This window comes from Taeniopygia guttata, chromosome W, assembly GCF_048771995.1.
Source record: "Taeniopygia guttata chromosome W, bTaeGut7.mat, whole genome shotgun sequence".
Classification (NCBI taxonomy): Eukaryota; Metazoa; Chordata; class Aves; order Passeriformes; family Estrildidae; genus Taeniopygia; species Taeniopygia guttata.
This window is the reverse complement of record NC_133064.1, coordinates 11,741,026-11,751,787: the sequence shown is the minus strand read 5'-3', so window position 1 is coordinate 11,751,787 and position 10,762 is coordinate 11,741,026. Positions and strand designations below refer to the sequence as shown.

At 48.7% G+C, this 10,762-nt stretch overlaps 1 pseudogene; it reads left to right on the top strand.

Annotated features, from left to right (window-relative positions):
• The first annotated feature begins 6,688 nt into the window (after nt 1-6,688).
• LOC140682049 (uncharacterized) lies at nt 6,689-9,849 on the top strand (annotated as a pseudogene).
• The last annotated feature ends 913 nt before the right edge of the window (nt 9,850-10,762 follow it).

Below are 10,762 nucleotides of genomic sequence, written 5' to 3'. Positions count from 1 at the left end.
ACATATATGATACTTAAAACATAACAACCTATTATAACATTTTCATATAAAATAAACACTTGAAATTCAAACCGATAAACTGATCAAATGACACAAGGATTCATTTTTCTTGAAACTCTTTTGAAGGAAAAGGATGTCAATTGGAGAATTCATAAGATTAACAATGACAAAAGGCTGTCAGAAGGCTTCAGGCATCTCTCTCTGAGATCGTCTGAAAAACATTTGAGAATGATAAAAAATAGAAATGCAATGATTCCATTCACAAGAGATATAAAAACAAATCAGAAAGTTCACCTAGAAAAATGCACAATACAGTTAAAATCCAAAATGAGGCTTCAGAATGGCATGTAACCTGGATAAGATTACATAAACAACAATAAAACATACGAAAATTCACTATGAAAAAACAAAGCACAAATCTTCACCAGATAACATGATAAAGTTTCTTAGCAATAACATTTATAAAACACTTAAATAGTTTAAAATAAAATATTTGAAAACAAACACCCTTTGTATCATTATATAAAGAAATAACAGACTATAAAACTGATTATTAAACAATGAAATCAATCTCAGAAAACTAAAAATAAATTCCTTTACAACTCTTATATACTGATAAACTTATAATAAAACAGAAAACACTAAAAAAAAACCTTAAGGATCCAATAAATTGTGTCTTCTCCTTAAATCAATGTTCATTATTATTTCATGAACTCTTTCATTCAAAACCTTCTCATCCGTAAAGAAAATCAACTAAACTTTGTTAGCTAAATAAACTTGACCTTTGAAAAACGTAAAATAATTTTTGAATCAAACAGTACTTAAACTCAATATATAAAAATCTTGGTAAAGAATCCCTAAATTATATTAACTTTATGGAATCCATATGTATCAAATTAATAATATATCAATCCATTATCAATAAACCTTTATAAACTTAACTTCTTCAGGGCCCAAACCTAAAACAAATTCAAAGTGATATACTCTAATTAAACAATACTTAACTTAAACTCAAACCAACTATATAAAAATCAACTCTATCATTAATAGAACGTTAAAATGCAACCTAACTTAAACCTTATATAATAAATTACTAAAGTTTCATGCTATTTAATTCTCTATTTCAATTTTCATTATGATAAGATATCTCTTTTTCACCTTATGTTCCACAGTCATTACTTATCATCACACCAGCTGGGCGTGTCTGCTGACCAATTCTGTGACCTAACTGAAAAATCTGGGGTTAGTGTTTAGAAACATTGGGGAGATTTGAAAAAGGCCTTGTGTTGCACTGGTTTCAAAAGGCGACTGACTGAATTTCATTTCGGGGTGAATGCTGGAGTCCCATCCCTCAGCATTGGTGCAGGATATTTGCTGCTTGTAAAAAGTTGTTTGCTGTGTCTGTTGTGATTTTTCTGTTTGCAGCTGCTGATGAAAGGAAATGGGCGGTGCGTCGCTCGCACCTGCTGTGGAGAAGAGGTGACCAAGGAAATCCCTGCCTTGGCTCTGCTCAGCCCCAGCCTGTAGCGGCACGAGCATAGGGGAGTGTTGGGAAGGGTAGATAAATATGATTAAGAACCACAATGGCACAGCCAGGACGAATATAACGCCCCCTACTGGCTGGACAATTACCCTCACCTACAGCAGGGTCCAAAGGCCAAATGGACTGTTCCATGTCACCCCCCCAGAATGTATGGTTCACCCCACACCTGTAACCCTCCCCTGAACCATCAGGTGCCTGTGACCCCATTGGCCCAGGTCCTGTTCCAGCCCACCCTGGAGCCCCCTTTGATAAAGGCTCTCCGGGGGGCTGGACGTTCTCTTGGATCTTCCCTTCTCCTCCTGGAGAGTCCTCCGGGAGTCCCTGTTCCCCTCTTTGTCTCTCCCCTCCCCCATCACCCGAGGCCCAGCCACGTGCTGTGTCTGGCAGCTCGAGGCAGGGCCACAATGCATCCTGAATAAACCTCATCCCCCAAGAGCAACCAAAGAGATCTCGCTTGAATCTGTCCGTGGAATACAAATCAACGTCGTTACAGACTGGCGCCCATCTTCGACTACGAACCCACGGTGACCTGCAACTGCACCCGTCTGGATGCTTTCCAGCTTTTCTACCTGTAGGACACCTTTCCATGGACACGAACTAAATAACCAGGTATTTCCTCGCCATCGTGGTCGCGAGCACGGCATTTTGCTGCTAGGCAGTGACGAACCGGAGCTCTTTAAAAAGTCCCGAAGCCATTCTACAGCTCAGCGACTCGTTACATAGTAGCGAGTTCTTAGAGCCCTTCTAGGATTTCTGGCCGTTATTCTCCGAGCACAGGCGATCGCCGCGATTCCGCGGCGACCCAAGGCTTTGTGACGAGACTTGCCGCGCCACGCGCCCATGTGCACAAAGCACAGGCGAGCACTGCTTAGCACTGCCCGCGCTGAAGCTCTGAAGAAACCCCGCGGTGAGCCCTCATCACCGACTGCAGTAAACGTCGGAACCTGACAGGACCCCGCTCCTGCGACACCGAGGTGAGCCACACTGGTTTAAAAATGGGACAGTCCCACTCTACAGCTGATCGAGATCTCTATAAGCAACTTACCACTTATTACGTAGCCATAACAGTAATTTGCCTAAAAAAGAGCTACGGAAACTCCTAGAATGGATCTTACTTAAGTTCCCAAATGCCGAGCGCTCTGCTGTGTTTTGTGGAGACTTTTGGGAGTCCAAGGGGCACCAACTTTTTAACGACATTTCACGGCGGGACCCCTATGCTTGCGAGTTACTCCCTGCTTATAGAGTGTTAGCAGGGCTCTGCGCTTCTCAAAAGCCGCTGATAGCAGCCAAACCGCTCCCTGCCGTGGCTCAAATATCCCCGCCGGACCGCCCCCCCACCCCGCGCTGCGGCGAAAATGCCGGCGAGGCGGCTAGCGACTCGCCGGTTTCTGAGCGACCGGCGCTCCCTGCCGCAGTCGCCCCCCCCCTCCCCCGCAACCCAGAACCCGCCCTTGCGGCCACCTCCTCCCCCCCAAACCACTCCGCGGGCCCCGCCTCCCCCCCGCCCGCCCCCCCAGCATTGCCTGTCCCGGCTATGGTGGCTACTATAGCCGAACTTTTACAAAATCAAACAACAGCCATTTTACAAGCACAAACCCAGTCAATGGCTATTTTGCAAGCGCAATCTCAAGCGTCAGCTGCTATTTTGCAGGCGCTCCATACGCTCGCCTCCGTGGCCGCCCCACTGACCCGCCTGGAAGCCCACTGGCCCAGCGACCATGCCGGCCACGCGCCGGCCCTGGGCTGGGCGGCCCCCACTCCCGCCGCCACGCCCTCCCTCTCGCGCGGCCCTAACCCCGCCCCCGCGGCCGCCGCCCCCCTCCCCCGCGGTCCGGACCCCGCCCCCGCGGCCGCCGCCCCTCTCCCGCGCGGCCATGACCCCGCCCCTTTTTCCACCTCCTCTCCCTCGCGCGGGCCGGACCCCGCCCCTGTTTCAACCTCCTCTCCCTCGCGCGGGCCGGACCCCGCCCCTGTTTCAACCTCCTCTCCCTCGCGCGGGCCGGATCCCGCCCCCGTGGCCGCCGCACCGCCCGTCCTTACCAGAGAAGTCCCGGCACACACCGCAGCACCCCCGCTGCCCGCCTGCCTCCTGGACTCGCGGCCGGCCCCCCCGGCAGACGCAAACCCGGCGTCCCCACCCCCCCATCCCCCTGCGGTGCCGCAGCCCCTGCCTCTGGCTACAGAGCCCCGGTACCCCCCAACGCCGGCACCACTTCCTGGTTTGCTGAAACCATCATCATATCCCTCCGCATCCCTCCCTCCGCCGGATCTTCAGACTGCCACAGCACCCAAAGCCACAGCTACAAGAAATCCTTCCGAAAAGGCCAGTCCCCCACAAGCGCTGCTGCCGACGATCTCAACCCCTCCTGCTCCTCTGCCTCAGCTGGCAGCAGCCCCTGCCTCCCACACTAGCAGCTCCTCACCGCACCCTGACGGAGACACTATGCCTCGACAAGGTGAACGCAACAATGTGACTGCAGCTTCTACAAACAAAGGACAGACAGAGAACTATGTTACCCCTGCAAACTCTAACCTTTCTATCCCAGTCTCACCAAATTCTCAACAAAGTGCCAGCAATCTTTAACTAAAAAACTGCCCTGAAATCAAATATAATAGCTGCAAAGACAACAGTCTGCATCCCCAAGCCTTGCAAGTGGTATTCAGCCAGCGAACAGCTTTCCCCTCTCAGGAGGTGAAAGAAGTCCTACCAGTACTCAAGGACAGTGGTATCTCCTTTTCCTATCTTACACCACAGTTAAAAACTACCATAGAAAAAACACGCCAAGCCCTAAAACACATCTTAAATCTAAAGAAAGGGGGAGTAGATCAGGCTACACCTCAGAAGAGGTTGAATAAGGCTCTATATGCTCACAATTTTCTAAGTAGCTCTGCAGGAGAGCCTCGTCTCCCAATTTATAGACATTTCCTGAACACCAAAAAAGTAAAAATAAAAGGGCACCCCCTAGCTTTACTCAAAATCTTAGATTCAGGACATATACAAAGTCCACGCAGTCTTCTAACGTGGGGGAAAGGTTTTTCTTGTGTTTCCACAGGTGGACGACTTAAGTGAGTCCCAGGAAAGAACGTGAAGCCTTACCATGCACCGAAATCCGCTAACACCCCCACACCAGACAGTACTTCTGCAAGTACAAGCCAAGAAGCCAGCACCCAGACCTGAACCACGCTGCATCATCAAGAGAAAAATGGACTTTTAATCGTTTATATGCGTACATGTTGTTTTTGTTTTTCTGTTTCAAGTTTTTATATTGAAGTTTTACTTGTAATTCAACCAAGGACAAATGCCGAGTAGCTTTAGCCAAGCCTGCAAGCTCTAAGACCACCTATATATCTAACACAAACCCTAACAAACCTTTTTCAACCCGTTTAGTTATAAAACCTTTTCCAAAAAATTCTGACAATGCCTCCCCTACTATAATCAGTGATTTAATAACAATAAGGCCATCTCAGCTACACAGTTGACTTAACGGTTTGAGCCTTGCACCTTGGCTAAAGGAACTCTGTAAAATAAGCTTGACTGTTCCAGTAGTAATAAGTATAGTTCTAGTAACAATACCCTGTACACCTCCAAGTGTGCAGAAAATAGTTGTTAAGTCAATATTTAATATTTCAAATGGTTCAGTGAAAAAAGGGGAGATGTTGGGAAGGGTAGATAAATATGATTAAGAACCACAATGGCACAGCCAGGACGAATATAACGCCCCCTACTGGCTGGACAATTACCCTCACCTACAGCAGGGTCCAAAGGCCAAATGGACTGTTCCATGTCACCCCCCCAGAATGTATGGTTCACCCCACACCTGTAACCCTCCCCTGAACCATCAGGTGCCTGTGACCCCATTGGCCCAGGTCCTGTTCCAGCCCACCCTGGAGCCCCCTTTGATAAAGGCTCTCCGGGGGGCTGGACGTTCTCTTGGATCTTCCCTTCTCCTCCTGGAGAGTCCTCCGGGAGTCCCTGTTCCCCTCTTTGTCTCTCCCCTCCCCCATCACCCGAGGCCCAGCCACGTGCTGTGTCTGGCAGCTCGAGGCAGGGCCACAATGCATCCTGAATAAACCTCATCCCCCAAGAGCAACCAAAGAGATCTCGCTTGAATCTGTCCGTGGAATACAAATCAACGTAGTTACAGGGGAGCACTTCTGGCGCAGTCAAACCCCGCTTCTGCCTGCATTATGATGGCTGCGCCTCTCTCTTGCTTGCCCTCTTTGCTCACGCCCGCTGTCAGCTGTGCCGAGCCCGCGCCTGCGATCCGCCTCTCCAGACCCAGCATCCACATTCTGAGCCTCTTCGTGTTCGCTTTGACTCTCGCAAACGCATGTGCAGCCTGGGTTCACCTTCTCTGTCTGTGTCGCCATGGGAACAAGGGAAGGAACACCCACCTCGATCGTGCCCCGCCTGTACCAGCCCCCCCCATTCTCTCTTTGGGCCTGGCATAGCCCCAGTCTCGCTCTGGGTCAGCCCGCTTGGTCCCCGAGCCACTGCCAGAGCCCAGCATGATTCGACGCTCCGCTGACGTCATCAGCGCACGCTTGCCACGTTCCGCACTGCCGCAGCCCCACGCCGCGTCCTGCCCGGCCCCGAGCCGCTCGGGTCTCCCCCCGCGGCCGCCGCGCAGTCTGCGGACGGCTGGCTGGCGGCCACCACTGCCCCCACCCCGTCTGCGCCCATGCCCGTGCATTCGAGATGCAAGAGATCCTGGCCCCGACTTCCGGGTTTCGCTCTACCGTCCCGCGCAGGTGCGCCTCCATCGCCGCGGCAAGAGAAGCGTCCTGCTCTCTGTCTCAGCCGCCCGCCTGGCCAGCGCCACCGCTGCGAACCGGGAGCTACACCCCCACGCCTGCCAGGAGGCCGCTTTCGCGGTTTCATGGACCCTCGTCATGGAACACGTCGCCGGGCGCTCCAGGTGTCTGACCACCGCACCCACGCTCCCGCCGCCCCCTGCATCCACGTGATTCCCACTGCCCCCCCCTCTTGTCTGCACCGCGGGCTGTTTTGAACTCCCCACCCGCGCAGCTGCGAGAGTTCTCTCCTCTCTCTCACTCTTCCCTCTGCTCTGCACTCACGTCTGCAGCCTCCCCCCAGGAGCCGCTGGCACCGCTGCCCCCCCACCGTGGGTTTGGACTCGAGCAATGGCCAGTCCCTTCCCCCACCGAGGGCTGCGGCTGTGCCTGGCTTATCTCTCACTGTCTGGGGAGTTTCTGCAACTGAGGAGCTTAGGAACTGAGGTTCAAAGGAGTCTGAGGAACAGTGGGAACCCGGAGACGCAGGGCATGATGAAACACCATCCCCCTGAACCTCCTCAGGAGGCAATCCTACTTCCCCTGGTGCGGAAAATTGCCCCAAGCTTCTGGCTGGGCCATCTTCCTCCTCGTGCTCCCATAGGAGCTTTAGCTGTTTGGTTTGAAATGCCGCGTTGTGAAGGTGACTCTATTGTCCTTGTTGAAGGCAAAAGTTTTGCGGCAGTCTTATCTTTTATTTGTGGCTCGGTAATACAGTTGCTTATTGATCCCTTGCCAAAAATTTAACTCAAACAAAAGATGTGCATCTGTGTGCGGGTGATTATACTGTACCCACAATAACAAAGCTTTCATCTCATTTGAGGCTATCTCTGTCAGATGGGTAGAAGTCTTGCCCTGTAGGGCTGAAAAATTTTTGGTCTGTCCTTGGGAGCATCCCTTCCCCATGTTCTTAATTTCAACCATTCTCACCAAAAGCTGTCAGCACGAGGTCAGTCCGGAGATGGCACTGTTAACTGTCCAGCAGGTCACAGGCGAGAAATCTCAGGCGTGCTTCTGGTATTCCTCCTCCTGGCTGTCCTCCAAACGAGGTGTCTTGGTGAAGGTCAGGTTCTTATCTTGAGCTTTCCGCTCCCTCTCTTCTTGGAATTTGCGAAGAGCGTGTGTGCTCTGTTCTTCTCCCTTTTTTTTTTTTCTCTGCTGATGAAGGTTGGAGGTTGTTTGATGTTTCTTCTTGTTCTTCTTGCTGAAGCCCACGCAGGGATGTCATTTGTCGGAATCTGTGGGTATTGATTATTCCAAGATTGTAGAAAGTCTCTGTCTTTCTGCCCCGCTGCCAAACAAGAAGCCATAATTCGTCTGTGCTGTTTTCAAGGTTTTTTATTCTTGCTTATCTCTAACATGTTCTGCTGCCCTGCCGCAGGTCTGTCCTGCAGGGCAGCGTGCGGGGCTCTGCCCCTCAGTGGGATGTTACAAACATTATATATTAGAAATTACGTGTGCTATAGTGAGTCATTCAATAGTCTATTAACAGAAGATATCTCCCCGGAGGGAGACATTGTTCTTGGAAGAGATAAGAAAACTGCCCAACCTCCAATAGATGGCAATAGAATACATGCTTATCTTACAAGCCAGGAAAACTAATCTTTAAACAGTGTGAACAACAAGTGAGATAAAGAATTATTTACATTCTTTCTCAACTGTTTCCCAGGTTTCTACCTGGTTGGAAACCTTTGTTTTCTCTCTGACTGAACTGAGAATATCTACATTCTGACTTCATTTGTTTGTTTGGTTGGGGGTATTTTGTTGGGTTTTTTTAAAGTAAAGTGAACATTATGACTGTGAAAATAAGGTGCTCTCAAGGCATAAGGAGTGGGACACTGCAAAATATTTTAAACAAGGTGCCCCTCAGGAAAGACCACTCCGATGTTTGTGTTTGTAATTTAACTTTATATAAATAAGGTACCTTCCCAGAATGAAGGTGTAAAATTTAGAAATTAGCTGTAACTTACATGAGGCACCCTCTGGGAAAGATAACTCTGTTTTTTGATGAAATTTAAACAAGATACCTTTCCAGAGTGAAGGAGTGAGCATTTGGAAGTTAGCCATAATTTACATGATGCATCCCTTGGAAAATAATCACCCTGACTTTTGTGATAACATGAAACATAATGCATAAACTTTGTTTAATTTGTTGGGTCAATTTGGTGCCAAGCCATCTTCCCCAGGGATGGATTGGGTGTGATATAACTGGTGTAATATGCAAGTGATTGTTGATCGAGTCTCTTCTGTGGGCAGGAACGAGACTCAAAATAGGTAAAGGAAAACCAATAGTTTGTTCTGTCTTAGGTGCTGCTGTGTTAGCTGTAGTAGAACACAGAGAGCACCAGCAGAAAGCTGACATGGAAATTACTGCTTTGTTACAAGATTTGGTTAAAGCATTGCAATTTCAGCTGGAGGAGCAAAAAGCTAATGCCCATCTACTCCAGGAACAGATAAGGAGTGAAAGAGCTACTGCCTATGTGTTCCATGAGGAGCTGTATATGAGATTAGCAAGCAAAGGGAAAAAGGAGTCAGAGCTGGAGCTATCTAAAGAAACATACCCCCTTTCTGACTTAGACTCTTTGAGTAATCAGAGAAGCTGACAGTCTTGCTCCATCCCTTAATTAAAACAGAATACCTATAGGAGGGTGTGGATGATGACACACCCTACATAACCACGAAAGAAATCCCATATACAACTACTGAATTGGTTAAATTAAAAAAGGAATATAGCTGAAGCCCTAAAGAATCTGAGACTGAGTATGTTTGGAGAGTCTCTTTTACAGAGGGTGACCAAATTCTGTTATCAGAGAAAGAAGCAGAGGTATTCTGGAGGGCAGGGATATTCCATATTCCTTACCACAGGAGATAACCATGCCCTGTGGTCACTTACCCAGCCTTTTGGGCTGGCGGACCCAATCCTTTAGAAAGAGGAGATCCCCTGGCTATAGTGGGGAATGTTAATCAGATTGTAAAAAGCATTGCAAAAGCTGCTTGTTTACAAATGATGCATGATAGGAAATTAACACCATGATATGAATCCCCCATGATGATGCCTGTAGACTCAGAGAATGATACCTCTTATCAGAGGCCTCCCTGAAGCTATGGAATCCATAGACATTCAGCTAAAAGGACAAATAGAAAGTCTCACAAAAGCAGAAAGAGCTGCAGCCACCTTGGAGGCAGCTATTTCCCCCACATGTAACCAAGGAAAAGGTAAAGTTTGGACCTGGGAGTAGGTGGCACAAAAATGAATTATATAAGGAATAAAATATGGTTCAATTCCTTCAAATACAAATGATTCTAAATCAATTCGGTGCACAGAGTACAAAATTATGCCCCCAGTAAAACTCCAAAATACAATGTTCTCCCCTGGGCTGGGAGGACGAACTATCGCAGGGGAAGAACACAAGGAAAAAATAAATACCCTGTGGATTGTGGGCTTACAAAAAGGAATCCCAAGGACCCTAATGGATGGCCAACCCATTAATAAATTAGAGATATTAATCTGAGAATGGCCAACAAAGGAGGGATCATTAAAAGCTATCCCCACTAGAGGGACCAAAAAAAAGGGAGGTGATGGGAATGATGGGAAACTTATCTTCATCTGCAGGAGGTAGGCCAGGGGACAAAGAGTGGATTCACACCAGACAGCTTACCAAAGACTCCAGATGAGACTTATTAATAACCTGTCCTATTGGTCCCCACAAAACCCTGGTATCTCTTCTAGTAGATACAGGTGCTCAAGTGTCTGCCCTTAAAATTGAAGATGCCTCTTCATGTGGAATCACTCCCTCGCTTAAAAGTATATGTGTTACGGATGCTTTTGGAAATACACAAACCCAGATGACAGCAAAGGTAAGATGCTGGTTACTGGGAGAGGAGAAAGCAGTTGAACCTCTAATGATGACAGGTGAATTTCCTACAAATTTATTTGGTCTGGAACTCCTAAAGGGAAGGTCTTCTGAAACAGAGTTAAAATTTAACAGGGTGTTGTGGTTTGACATGGAAAAGAATTTTCTCGGGAGGAAGAGGGTCAGGCCAATCAGAGTTGGATATTGGCATTTGGACTGACTGCTGAAGGCTGGACATGCCTCTGAGAACACAGAGGGGTTAAAAGCAGAACTCCCAGGGGAAATTTCTCTCTTTGGCTCCAGTCAGAGCGCAGTGCAGACTCTCCCCTGCCCAGCCCGTGGCTGGGTGGGGGAGGGGAAGCAAGCCATGCGGCCTGGCTGAGCCCCTGAGGTAGGCCGAAGAGTGGAGGGGCTGGAACTGGCTCCGGCTCCCTGTGGATGGAAGGGTGGAGAAATCTGGGATGTCTGAAATGCTTGCACTCCCCCCCCCCCCCCCCACAGAGGAGAGAGAGAGAGAGAGAGAGAGAGACAGAGAGAGAGAGAGAGAGAGAGAAAAAGAGACAGCACAGTG